The sequence below is a fragment of the Thermobia domestica genome, chromosome 2, assembly GCF_964235325.1.
Source record: "Thermobia domestica chromosome 2, izTheDome1.hap1.1, whole genome shotgun sequence".
Classification (NCBI taxonomy): domain Eukaryota; kingdom Metazoa; phylum Arthropoda; class Insecta; order Zygentoma; family Lepismatidae; genus Thermobia; species Thermobia domestica.
In genome coordinates, this window is record NC_137455.1 from 193,308,026 (window position 1) to 193,321,457 (window position 13,432).

The 13,432-nt window shown below is 35.7% G+C and overlaps 2 protein-coding genes across 6 annotated transcripts in view; one reads left to right on the plus strand and one right to left on the minus strand.

The window, feature by feature from the left end:
- The window catches only part of LOC145678340 (orexin receptor type 2), an 844,605-nt gene that overhangs the window by 71,633 nt on the left and 759,540 nt on the right, over positions 1-13,432 (minus strand). The window lies entirely within an intron of this gene.
- The window catches only part of LOC145678339 (uncharacterized), a 317,750-nt gene that overhangs the window by 41,685 nt on the left and 262,633 nt on the right, over positions 1-13,432 (plus strand). The gene's annotated exons all lie outside the window — the stretch shown is intronic.

Sequence of the window (13,432 nt, forward strand, 5' to 3'; positions counted from 1 at the left end):
CTACCTACCACTCATGACTACTATGGGTATCAGAGCTGTTCTGAGGGCGAATGATGGTTGAACGTCTTAGGAATCTGGAAAGTTGCTTTTTTTTAGCAGGTGTTTCCTCTAAATTGATAAGTCTCTCTTGTTTACTATACGGTTGTGTGTCCTCCCGCTAGTGTAGTAGCTAGTCGGTGAGTATTTGATGCACAGAATCTCGGGTTTGATTTTTTGTGGGAGAACCTTTAATATTTAAATGCATTACGGTGGCTCGGGTTCCACAAGCTGTCGGTATATTCACGTCTCTTATAGCCTTAGTGCTGAAAAGAGACGTTAAATTTCAATAAGCTAATCTATGTCGGTCCTTTTATCTCAACGCCACTTATAAGGGAACAAGTAAGATAGGCAGCATTTAATTATTTGCATATTCAAAAGTCTGTGAAAAGCTGAAGTAATGCATTAATAAGATTTTGTTTCTAAAATTTTGAAAGTAGGCATTGACGTAGCAAGAGGTGAATCACAAATCTCAAACTATTTCCCAAGTCTCAAAATTAACATTGGAAAAGATAGAGAGAGTTTTTCGTAATTTATTTGGAAATTGAAAGTGCAGTGTCTTTATCCATTTTCAGCAAGTTTCTTTTAGTACGTCACAGATGAACTTGATACCAATGGTGCAGTAAAGTTCGGAAATGTTAAACTGGAGAAGGAAATAATTTAGGGAAAAATTTAGTTTACAATTTGATATTTATTTTCCACATCCAACTATTGACTTATATATTAAACTCTTATAGTCATTTCAATTATTTTCTCTACTATGCAAAAGGAACAATATTTAGCGCAAATATTGTTCTGAAACTTTGCAAATCGGACTTTTTCTTAATTATAAACGTGTTGGAGAGTTTGTCCGTGCTTACTGTAACAAGAACTAAACCTGTTTGTTCTTGCTTCACTCTACGACAGGTGTACCCAATACTAGTATACAGTACAATTGAAGAAAATATATTCAATAGATTAGACATGATGAACCGTCACGTACAGAAGTTGTACTAGCAGTATACGCTTAAACTTTTGCCAATAGGGAAAAATATACTAATAAAAATAGATATTTTCTACAGATGATATGAATGGTACCTGTATATATTATTATATAATATTCAACCATAACTTTTAAAACATAGAATTAACTTTAAAGTTTATTAATTCGATATATAAAATTCTGTAGCTACACTGAAATACTACAATTAGCAATAGGGACAAACTAATCTTATTGGTGGATTTGTCTCGGTTCATGATAACTCATATGCTTCTTCCAGAGATAGAATCTTTGATTGTAGTAAATACACTTAACATTATAATATTGAGTTCCTAATTCAAATTAAAGTAAAAAAATAAATAAACAGACGAATTAAATGTATCTAAAGGTATCATTATATAAATTTTGTTGAAAAAGGGTTTACATTAGGATAATGTGATTGGTGTGAGAGAGAAAAAAATATATGCACCAATTTATTTTTCGAATTAAAGAACGAAAACAGGGGGGAAAGAAAAAGAATAAATAAAAATCTAGCCAGGTTGATCTTAACGTGGGCATTTTCACGGTCCACAGGTAATTTTCCTCCGCAGAATTCTGCCCCGTCTCTCTCTCCCTTCCTCTTTCTTTTCAACACATAGAGAGTGTACTTGTGAGCGAAGGCTCTGAAGGGCAAAAGAGGACAGTTACCATAGCAACCAATATAGGAAGGAAATGGCGTCATGCCCCGTGTTAATGGCTCGGAAATGAAGGAGGAGACTCCTGGAGGAACAAACACGAAAAGGAAGCTGAAGAGGAAGAAGGACATAGAAGAAGAGGAGAGAAATAACATTGTTCACAGTAGAAGATGCCTCAATCCCTTAATGGCGCCGGAAAATTGCCTCCTTCCTGCTTCTTGTTGTTGCTTTACGTGTTTCTGCTTGGACCAAAGATTTTCCTCCGACGACCCATATCATACTTATATGTTGATGCAATTGCCAGGATACGCAACAACTAATTTGGTGGCTGCTTTGCTGATAAGGATATAGGCCTATGTATCTTCATGGATGTGGTTGATGTTTATGGGAGACCTATATGACAAATATTTTCTTGTTGATTACTAACTTTACGGATATGCATTTATGTATTTTCGGGTGCCAATGAAATATAAGAAAAAATCTTTTACCTCCCTGAAATCATATTAGCTGAACAAGATAGTGATCAGAGAATCCACCTAATAAAAAGACACATACACTTTAATGAAAGAAAACTCCATATTATGTGTTCATGCTAAATGTAGCTAGAAATATACTGTACATCAAAAGCTTAATATATATTACAAGAGAAATTTTCCACACCTGTACAGTTAGTAAAAGTGCTCAAAATCGTACACGTTAGAGACCTTCGTAACAATCAGCGGTTGCTTGAGCAACATCAATGTTTTCTTAAGGACTGATAGCACAAATGTACCCATGCACCTCAAAGTTATCACAAAGCCGTGCAATTGTCAAAGTGTATTAACACTCATTTAAAACTCATTCATTTACGAACGTTAACCTTCAGCGATAATTTCAAACTTGAAATACTACTTGAAAATGGACTTTCGTTCCTCAAATGTCAAGCGTGGATCGGCCATTTATTTCCAATTTCATACGTTATGTATCACATGTTACAGTAATGGGAACAACAGGCATATATATATATTCATCTTTTTGGTAGACTCTTAAATATCTCCACAAGATCTTTGATCGTTATTTTCTGGATGAGTTGATCTGATAGTATATTTATAGTATAATGGCAGGTATACTTAATTTCGCATCATCCTCAATTTCGTAGTACTTCATAAAATGAAATATTACAAACTTGTGACAGGTTGAGAAAGTACAGTAGGTCTCATCACTAATAATTAAGGCTATGTATTTCGTTATATCTTATCTGTCATATGGAGCATTTCTAAGAAATTACATGAATTACAAGGGCTGTCTAGAAAGTACCAGACGTTTTGGCCTATCGCTGCAGTGGGCGGGGCTAGAGTCGCCATCTTGGTGTCAGAACGTCGCCACACTCAGTATGCATTCATCTGTGGTAGCGTGAGGACTATGACACTCTTACTGTGTTTTCTGTGACGTGTTAAAATGTGCGCTGAAATAGAAAATAATGCCTCTTGTGAGGTGTGTTCTGTGATTAGGTTTTTGTTGGCAAAACAACCACAAGCTAATTGAAATCCATCGCCAACTGTGTGAAGTGTATGGGCATACGGCCAAGCGAAAGTTCTTGGATGGTAGGTGTTCGATTACCCACCATATAGTCCGGATTTGGCGCCTAGCGAGTACCACCTCTTCCTAGCGATGAAGACATGGATCACTACACAACGCTTTGATACTGATGCCGAATTGCATGCCGGTGTAAGGCAGTGGTTGAAATCGAAGGTGGCAGATTTATACAGTAATGATATTGAAAGACTTGTTCCACGTATGATAAGTGCTTAAATTTGGATGGCGATTATGCGGAGAAATAGGTAAAGAATGTACCTTTCAAATGTATATAATACAATTTGGTTTGTTCATTGTGCTACTTTTTATTTCAAAACATTTGTTACTTTCAGGACGGCCTTCGTATAAACATTGGCGTGATTTTTCTGAAATGTTAGCATATGAAGTACTACACTGCATTTCACTATATATTTATAGCAACAATATATATATAAGTGTGGAGGGGAGATAACAAGGGTTGTAATGGAGGTGTTATACCCTCTTTAGGTTCCATCCCTGATTCGATTCTAAATTGTAGAAAAGGAAATGGTTAATTCTTTAAAAGATGTTTCCTTTAAAAGTAATTGAAGAACTACAGCACTCTGATACTTTCATTTTACCCCCCTAAACACGAATTGTTATGCGAGGAAGGAAATATATTCACTTGCAAGTATGTTTATATGAAAAATTGAATTTTAATGCATCGAATAATAATATGTCTTAAAAGCTGTTGAAGGAGGTTATTTTTATTCTACTTCATTACAGTAAAAGGAGTTGAGATGTTTAATTATTTGCCAGCGAAGATTTGAAATCACGTTTAATTGAAAACAACTTCTTTTGGAAAATCTCAAGAAATGGAAAAAAAGAAGAAAATTAGAAGTTTTGGGGATCAATGTAGAAATTTTTACTAGTTAATGAAAGAAAGGCCAAGCTCTGAACTTTGATACCTCGTGACACAGGCATTGGGTGTACAGTTGGAATTGAATACACTGAGACTGGGGAAAATTTCAACGAAGCCAAAGTTAGAGCAGAGAGCATCGAAGATAATACCAGGACAGGACAGAAAGAAGCTGCTGTGGTCTCAACAGAGGAGGAACTTAAGGAAAAGAAGTCTAGTAGCATAAATTCAGCTGATAGCAAAACAACTGTATCCGTCAATTCACCAATGTAAAGTGATACAGTACATTAATCTAAGTGAAAATCTGATCTTACTCTCCAAGCAAAGAACGATTCATCCATTTCATGGTCTTCGTCGTAGTAAAACTTCGAAATAACATTTCTTCAACTAGTAAGTAGTGATAAATGATAAATGGCAGTATTACTCGAATACGAATTTACCTTTGATTCAAATCCACAACACTCTTCAAGAAAATACAACAGAAGTTGCATATACTTCCATATTTCAGAAAAAAAACACACACACACAAACACACACACACACACACACACAAAAAAAAAAAAAACACTCACAGACTAGACTGAATGTACTTCTGTAATGATGAAATACAAATACGTCGTACTCCTTATTATCAATCCAACAATATTTCCCCTCTTTTTTAAGTAACACTCTAGTCTTGGTTTAGAACACTTTAGTAGTAACACTCTAGTAGTTGGTCTTTTCTTCCTAACCATATTCTTCAAAAGTCTTCGTCAACCTTCTGCCTTTCCGATCTCGGGTTCTAGATTCTCTCCAATTTCTGTCGTATTTTATTCTTGCCTTCCTTTGCGAGTATTTCGTCTTGTCTTTTTCGTAGTTGAATTTTAAAATCTACTTTTGCTTCATCTTTTCTGTCCCTTCAGAAACCTATTTGGAATTGATGAAGTTTTCGCTTCAATCTTGAGATACTCTAACTCGAGTGCTCGAATGGTGTCTTCCAACGAGGATATAGCTCGTCCAGCCAATTGCTAAGAGCGGTACTGAAATTCACTCTTTAGTCACTAGCATTGTAAGTTGCTTCATTTCGTCATTCGATCACCGGTATTTTAAACTGTCCTGCAGTGAGAATCCTCTTGTTGTTGACGGCATTATAGAGAGTATCTTCTATTGGCTCCAATTTAAAATTCCCTCTTTTCTTTGAATGTTGTTTGGAATTACTGTAATCGCTCCACCTGTATCTAGTTTAAAGTTTAACTTATTCTCTCTATGTGATACTTGTGTCACAGTCAGTTTCGGATCACCAAAGACTCTTCTAAATGATCTAATCGTAGAATGTTGATAGCATTTTCTACTTCCTCTTGCGTCTCTCGAACCTAATTTCCCGTCTTCAGCAGCTATTTTACTGGTTCATAAACATATCTGCTAGTCCTTTGTGTTCCTTCTTACGTTGAATCTGAAAAACTTGTGGAATCACCAGTTTCGTAACTTTAAAAAAGAGATTTATTGCTAATCTGAACAAATGATTATAGGATATTACTTATTGTTTATTTTTGGTAAAAAAAAACAAATACTACTTTAGATCCATTTTAATTATTATTAAACAAGTTACATAAAAAAGGTTACAAAATAATAAGTATAAAAATATAAATTTTAATAACTTACGCCTGTCATGGAGGAAGACCTCCATGCACGAATTTTTTATGTATTATTTCTTAGCAGAATTAATAAAATATTTACAAAAGTTTAATAGTATAGGCTAAAGTCCATACTAACAGGAATCCAATCTAAAGGTTTACTTAAAAGTGCGTTTACAAAACCTTAGTCTGTTTGTTTTTTAGTTTTAATTTTAAAAGTTTTTAATATACATTAATGAATTAAAATTACATTACCTCTAACAGGAAATTTATTGCTTTCACTCTAGGATAACCTATTTTGCCTATATCCCTTGCCCAGATAACAGAGACAAACTTTGGTATAATGATTGTGTTGATGGCAAATGCAATATCTCATTCCTTATGCTGAACATCTATTCCAATCATGATTGGTTGCATAGTTAATACATTTCACAAAATTCTTTTAAACCTCTAGCTTTGACCTTTAAATCTCTAGCCTTGACCTGCATTTTCATTTCCTCATATTTTATTAACGCTCTGCACTCATTAATATGATAGAACACCTCCACCTCTTCTTCTAGCAGCTGTATTTGTGTGAACATATTCTTAGCTTTGGTAATAGTTAAGGAGGCCTATAGTATTTTTTGATCTTTGCTGTCTCAATATTTATGCCAAACTTCAGCTGGACCCTAATAGTCTGTTTCAATTTTCTTTTTAAATCACATTTAATTGCTTGAGTTTTCAAAGCTACCAAATATTCCTACGCAGATCGTCTTCTTGATTGCCTTAGAAAATTAAATTTGAATAGTTGGTCTTTTTGATTGGTGACATGCCCACAATGCTTTATTAACGTATCCCCTAACTCTGAACACTTGATTACTGATATCTTTTTGGGAACTACCGCCTGTCTCAGCATTCTATAAACGGGCTGTTCTATCACAGGAATTTAAAAAAATACATCTTATCCGGAATATTCTTAGCCTTGCAATATTGGTCGAGAGTTTCCAAATAAGCCTTGATTTTCCTTTCTCTATATCAAAAGCTTCAAAGTATTTTAATTTCGGAGTCGTCTTAGTTTCTGACATTATTTTGTTACGGATACAACCAGAGCTGGATTTAATGTTTCGCCGCCCCTAGACCGAAAGGTGTTTGCCTCCCATAGACCGAAAGATGTTTGCCGTCCTAAACTATAGGTAAAAAATTTTAACACAATAGAACTTTAAGAAAACTCTCTTTATGTATATATTTGTTTCGGATATGTTTAATGTTTAATGTTTAATGTTTAATGTTTTCATATAAATTTTAATGAATTCTGGTAATGTGATAAAATATTATGAAACAGAAATGCACAGGAGAGAAGTGCACCAGCACAACAACGTTAAGTGCCCCGTCCCTACGCAACTATCTATTGCAAGTAGAACGTTAAAATGTCATTCAATTTCAACCACCATCTTCTGAAGAGAATAGACTCGTTAAAGGAATTATTACTTGGAGGGCTCTTACTCTAAATGTAATCATGTATTATTATTATTATTATTATTATTATTATTATTATTATTATTATTATTATTATTATTCAAATTTTGTCATTTTTCGTCTTGCCTATCAAGTTTTTCTCCAAATGCATCTCTAGGCCGGGGCCTACTGAGACTAGTGAATAGACCGGCTCGGGATATAATCGAAAATTCTCGTCGCCACTGATAAAACTTCGAAATATCTAAACGATATTTCTTCAAACCACTATATCGCTAGTGATATAAAAATAGCAGTAATTATTCGAACACGAAATTCACCTTTGATTCAAATCTGCAATACTCTTCAAGAAAATACAATAGAAGTTGTACATATGTCTATAATTAAAGAGAAAACGAACTCACAGATTAATCTTCACAACATAGAACTGAACATCTTCTTCTAATGATAAAATAATGTTACAGTCAAAATGCATTACCAATCCAACACACCAGACCAAATGAAAATCGGAAAAAGCTCGATAATGACCGATCACGAGAAGATGGATTCATTTTTAGTACGGATTCCGTATCTCGCTGTCCATGTCGTTGTTTACGAGAGGAAATGGAACGAATAAGCATCGGTCTGTTATGAGGGTGTTCGCTGCTGGAAACATTTGTCGGATCGAATAGGAAGTATGATAAGTCATACATTCACATGACGTTCAATGATGCAGTGAAAATTTGAGAATGTGTCCGGAACGAGGGATGAAGATCTTCAACACCAAATCAACATGATGGAAATACGGAAAGCGATTTTAGAACAGCTAGCAGACATAATACCTAACTACATTTCACGAAACAAAATGAAGCTTTGAAAGTCATGACGAAGGAGATGATAGGAGAAAAAAAAAGTCCGGAAAATTTCTCACTTTACTGACTCTTCTTGCTAATTATTACAGTGTTTTGCAAGCTCATATTAGTGAGTTTGGAAGAATAAATATTTGCATCATGGAATTCAAAATGAGCTTCTCCAATTGCTAACTAGTCGGTCAGAAAGACCAGTATACTGGAGGAAGTCCGGCAAACAAATTATTGCTCTTTCCTTTGTGATATTATAACAGACTACGCATACCGATCAGATATTAGTTCTTCACTATGTTTAAGCAGAAAATTAAGAAGTGGAAATCAGAGACGCAATTTTAGGCTTTGTGGAAATGCTGGAGAAGGAAAATCTGCTGGAGAATAGAAGCAGCTAGGAATATGACGGCGCAAATGTCATGAAAGGCTACTACAAAGGTGTTTCAAAGAGCTCTCAGACTTGAATCAAAAAACGCATTATGTGCATTGTTCGTCACACTCATTGGGCTCAGTAGTTTGTGATTTAGCCAAACAGATACAAGAAATCGTCACATTCTTCGACATCCTTAAACATTGTGTCTTTTTTGCCATCAGTAACTTAAGGTGGGCAATAGTGGAATCTTGCACAACAGCTACTAAACATAAGACAGGTAAGCGTATTACAGTGCTCATGGAAAGACTTTGTGACTCAAAATAGGGGAGAGAATATACTGTTCTGAAACATTTCCCTGGAATATGCGAAACTCTGAGAATCATTATCCAGATCATTAGGGATTCCGAGGAAAAGACGGATATCGAAGGTCTCCTTCATTTAATTTCAGAATTCGAATTTCTCATTCTTCTTGTGATATGGGAGTGACTGCTGAAGAAAATACATGTTACAAGCAAATACGTAGTGACAGAAATGCGAACTTGAACTGGATCGAACATCAATATATGAGATTGGACGATAAGAATCAATCAGTTATTTATACTTACGGTACAGCCTATGAGTAAGAAATGCGAAATCGAAGAAAAATTTTTATTTAAAAGACCACAGAGAAAAAAGATTATGTCAGAAGAAATTACTTCTGATGAACCACATCTTTCATCACAAAAGAAATTTGAAGTTGAGATTTTAAACACAACGTTTGATTTCAACAGATAGGATTTCGAAAGTAGACTAAGCAAATGCAAAAAGTATCAAGACAGTTCTCGTTCCTACAGCCTAGAAATCTTGCTCGATTAACAGATGAGGAAATAGATGAAGCGGGAAGTTAATTATATAAACAATGCACTGACGAAATATCTGTAGATTCTGTAGACGAGCTCCTGTGTTTGAAAAAAAGCTTTCCAAGTAAGGCAAGAAAGATTCTTTGACCTGTCTTTATGACGCCATGAACACAATTCTAACGACCGTCCTGAAATTGTACCAAATATCACGATTGCTTCTCAGAGGCGTCATTTAGGGGAGAGGGGGCATTTGCCCACCCCAAGAGTTTGATGAATACATATACTTTAACTGATTGTCTCCTGATATACTAGTAGAAAACGTGAATATCTTATGTAGGTAGTGCCCTTGCTCCCCTCAAGCGAAGTCTGAAATGACGCTCCTGTTGCTTCTTGCAAATTTTTACAATATTTTTTAATATCGCGAGTTGTGAAAGAAGGTTTTCTAAACCGAAAATCATGAAAAACTACCTCAGATCAATAATGAGATTAGGCTGAGCGAACTAGCTTATACTACCTATATAGTCGGAAGGAAGCTTAGATGTGAACTAAATGATAAAGATGCAAGAACAACGAAGATGCGAAGACCAGTAAAATGTAGCACACTCGGCGGGATTGCGTTTCACGATCTTTACTTTTACTTTTAGCTCTCTTGTACTAGAATGGTCCACTCTGAGACCATAGACGGTACGGCTAGGTCGGATCGGTACTGTTTCAGATGAGAAAAGTCGGAAACAATAGTACTTTTAAGGAGTAAGTATATGATACATATTTTAGTAATGTATGATAACTCTATTCCTTTAAACCAGGAAAGGCACCGAATATAATTAAATAAGAATAAACATCTGTTCAAAGAAAAGTAAACAACGGTACGTTCTTAGGTCGAATAAGACCCCCGACCATACTATTTAAAAGTTAATATATAAATAGTATATCTAGTTCGCTATTTTATATATATATATATATATATATATATATATATATATATATATATATATATATATATATATATATATATATATATATATGAAAAATAACTCCCTAGTTTTAAGTATAAATTTAAGTGGGAAATGAATGGAAACTTACATCAACGAGTACATATCATGAAAGAGAATTTCTTCAAGTTTTGTTTAATGTTGGTAGACTTCAACGTGGGATCCATTTGTACATACCGGTTTCCATTTGTACACTACTGGTTTCCTTGAAAGACTTTAGCCAATGACGGATAGTTTTTGCTGTAGGTGATTCACCACCATACTGACGTCTAAAATTACGTTGCACTGTTATAACTGACTCAGTTTTCACAAGCCAAATAACACACTGAACTTTCTGTTGCGGAGTACACATTGTTGCTGAGTTGCTCTGCGCTGCACGCCTGCCTGGACTGAACTGAGGAAACAGAGGAAAAAAACAGTACTGGTGCCATCTCAAAGTCAAGCAGACCTGTCAACTGCAGGGGAACCAAATTTAGAGAGTTGATGAATCGAACACCACAAATTAGAATAGTGTATGCCACTTTGTACAGATTCTAGGACACATTAAAACTAAGGAGTTCTTTTTCAAACACACTATATCTATCTATCTATCTATCTATCTATCTATCTATCTATCTATCTATCTATCTATCTATCTATCTATCTATCTATCTATCTATCTATCTATCTATCTATCTTTCTATACTGTGTCCCAGGAGGAAGGGGCAATATTTTGGGAAATGGTAGTATGGATGATTGTAAGCAAAAAAGTTCATATGAACATTGGTCCTAATTTCAACGATTGGAGAACCATCTTTTACTTTATGTTACGTATTGTTCACCCTGTTGTTATTCTATAGAGGTGAAATATAGCAGAGTTGAAAGACGATGGAATGGCCTTTCTAACGGTATGCAACATGTGACAGTGGAATCTTTGCAATGGAAGCGATTGAGGGAAATTTTGGAAAGTTAAGGTTATTTAAAACCCTTTGGGGATCCTATGGTACAATTTATACCATACGTGTTTTTCATGGTACATTGCGTTATTTCTCTTCTATTTGAGCTTTTTCTTCCGTTTTTTTGTTTTCCAAGTCCAGAGGCCTTGTAGAAGATATTACGTATGGTTTCAGACCTTCCTACGTCCAGACATAGGAGGTGATGACGTCATAATTCAAAAATTTTTTTCTCATTTACTAAGCCTATGTTCAATATTTTTTGGTGGGCTCATTTTTCCACGTAGAAGATTGAAATTTTGCACAAACATTCAGTCCACCGAGTAGTATTTACCAGATTTTTTGTTCCGATGTCAGTGCTAAAACAGGGGGGAACCAGAGGGGCAAAGGGGTGAAAAAAGGGATATTTTTACCCCCAAAATCCAGTTTTTCGTCATTTTCCCGCCTCACATACATGATGGAGACACGTGAATGGTACCGCCTGAAAGGCAGTTCTATTCAGAAGAGAATATGGGCGACACATGACCCTAGGATAATTAGGGATGTCTCAGGAAAATTTTCCCTGAGATCATAGTGTTTTATGGTAATTTGGGGCATGGTGGGAATTCCTGATAAAATTTCTCCCGCCCTTACTATTGAAGATAGAAACTTGAAATTTGGCTATTTATCAGATTTTTTAGATGGCTACGTTCACACAGGGGTCCAGGGGGGTCAAAGTTCAAAAAAAATTTTCCCTCCAAAATTTTCACTTTGACATAATTTTTCCCGCCTTTTGGTATATGGTATGAGCATGCATGTGGTACCATTTGAAAGCAAGCTCTATTCTGAAGAGAATGAGGTATGAACCATGATCCTAGGATAAATAGTGACGATGCAGTAGCTGCTTGACTGAAAGTCTAAAAAATAGCCCAAAAAGCCAGGATCCGGAAAGGGTTTTAAAGAGGTTGGATGGCAACATTGATTCCCAAATATCCCTCAGTAACTTCCCTTCTAAAGACACCACTGCTGCATGCTTCATATCGTTGGAAAGGCCATTCCATCACCTTTCAAATCTGCTATGTCCCACCTTTGTAGAATAACTACATGATGAGCAATATACAATATAAAGTAAAAAATGGTTCACAACATGTAGGTCTGAAACCGTTGAAATTAGGACCCATCTTCATATGAAATTTTTTCCTCAGAATCTCTTATACTACCATTTTCTGAAGTATTGCCCCTTCCTCCTGGGACACCCAGTACACCCCCCCCCCACACACAGGGTGGTGGGAAACTCCACCGACAATATATATACATGACGCCGAAAACGTGGCGAAATACACTTTAGAGCGCTATATCTTCTCTATTTCGAATGATAGAGGCAAGGCGGCATGGTCACCTCAAAGGAACGAAAACTACTCTATTCAAAAATGGGTATGTCGCAATCGTGAAATCAGTGCACAAGGGATTCCCCAAAGGAGCGTAGGGACTCCCGGATAAACTGCCAGGTAAAGATACGTCAAAATAGGCGTGAATGGATAGGTTTCCCACCTGGTAAACATAATTAGCTGTAACCATGTCGAGATCTCAAACAGAGACGAAATGGTGGACACGTCATATTTGCTATGTGTGGTTGCATAAGGGTCTTCACCACAGCGAAAATTAAACCACCGCTAATCTTATAGTTTTTCTTTAATATGTTCAAAATAAATACAAATATTGGGAAAGCAAAAACATAGTGCGCTAAATATTATGATTCTACATGTGATACCATCATCCCAACTCACTTATCTGTTTTCCATTTGCAACTGCCGAAAGATTTAGCATATTTTTTGCGTTTTTGGAAATAGCGGCACACCCAAAGAAGATAGGTGAGTTGTGATAACGGTATCACATGGAGAATATTATCTAGTGTACTATGTTTTTGTTTTTCCAATAATGTTCTTTGTCTTCAAGATGTTATAAAAAAACTTTAAAATTAGCGGGAGTTTCATTTCGCTGTGGTGAGGATCCATAACCACCAGGTACTGATGGTAACCAACAATGCAGTGGTATTAATTATTTCTGCTAGGGATACTATGTTGTTTTCATGATGTTATTTTCGTGTTGTCGATCCTTCATGCCAACAATTTTTACCCCTATCATTTGTAACGGGTACAGGGTCTATCGCCAGGGAGTTTTCCTCCCAGGCTGGATTTTTGTAATCTGGTTTTCCATTTGGTGGCAACAACTGTCGGTTTTCTCTCCTCCATTTTGTTCACAGATGAAGTCC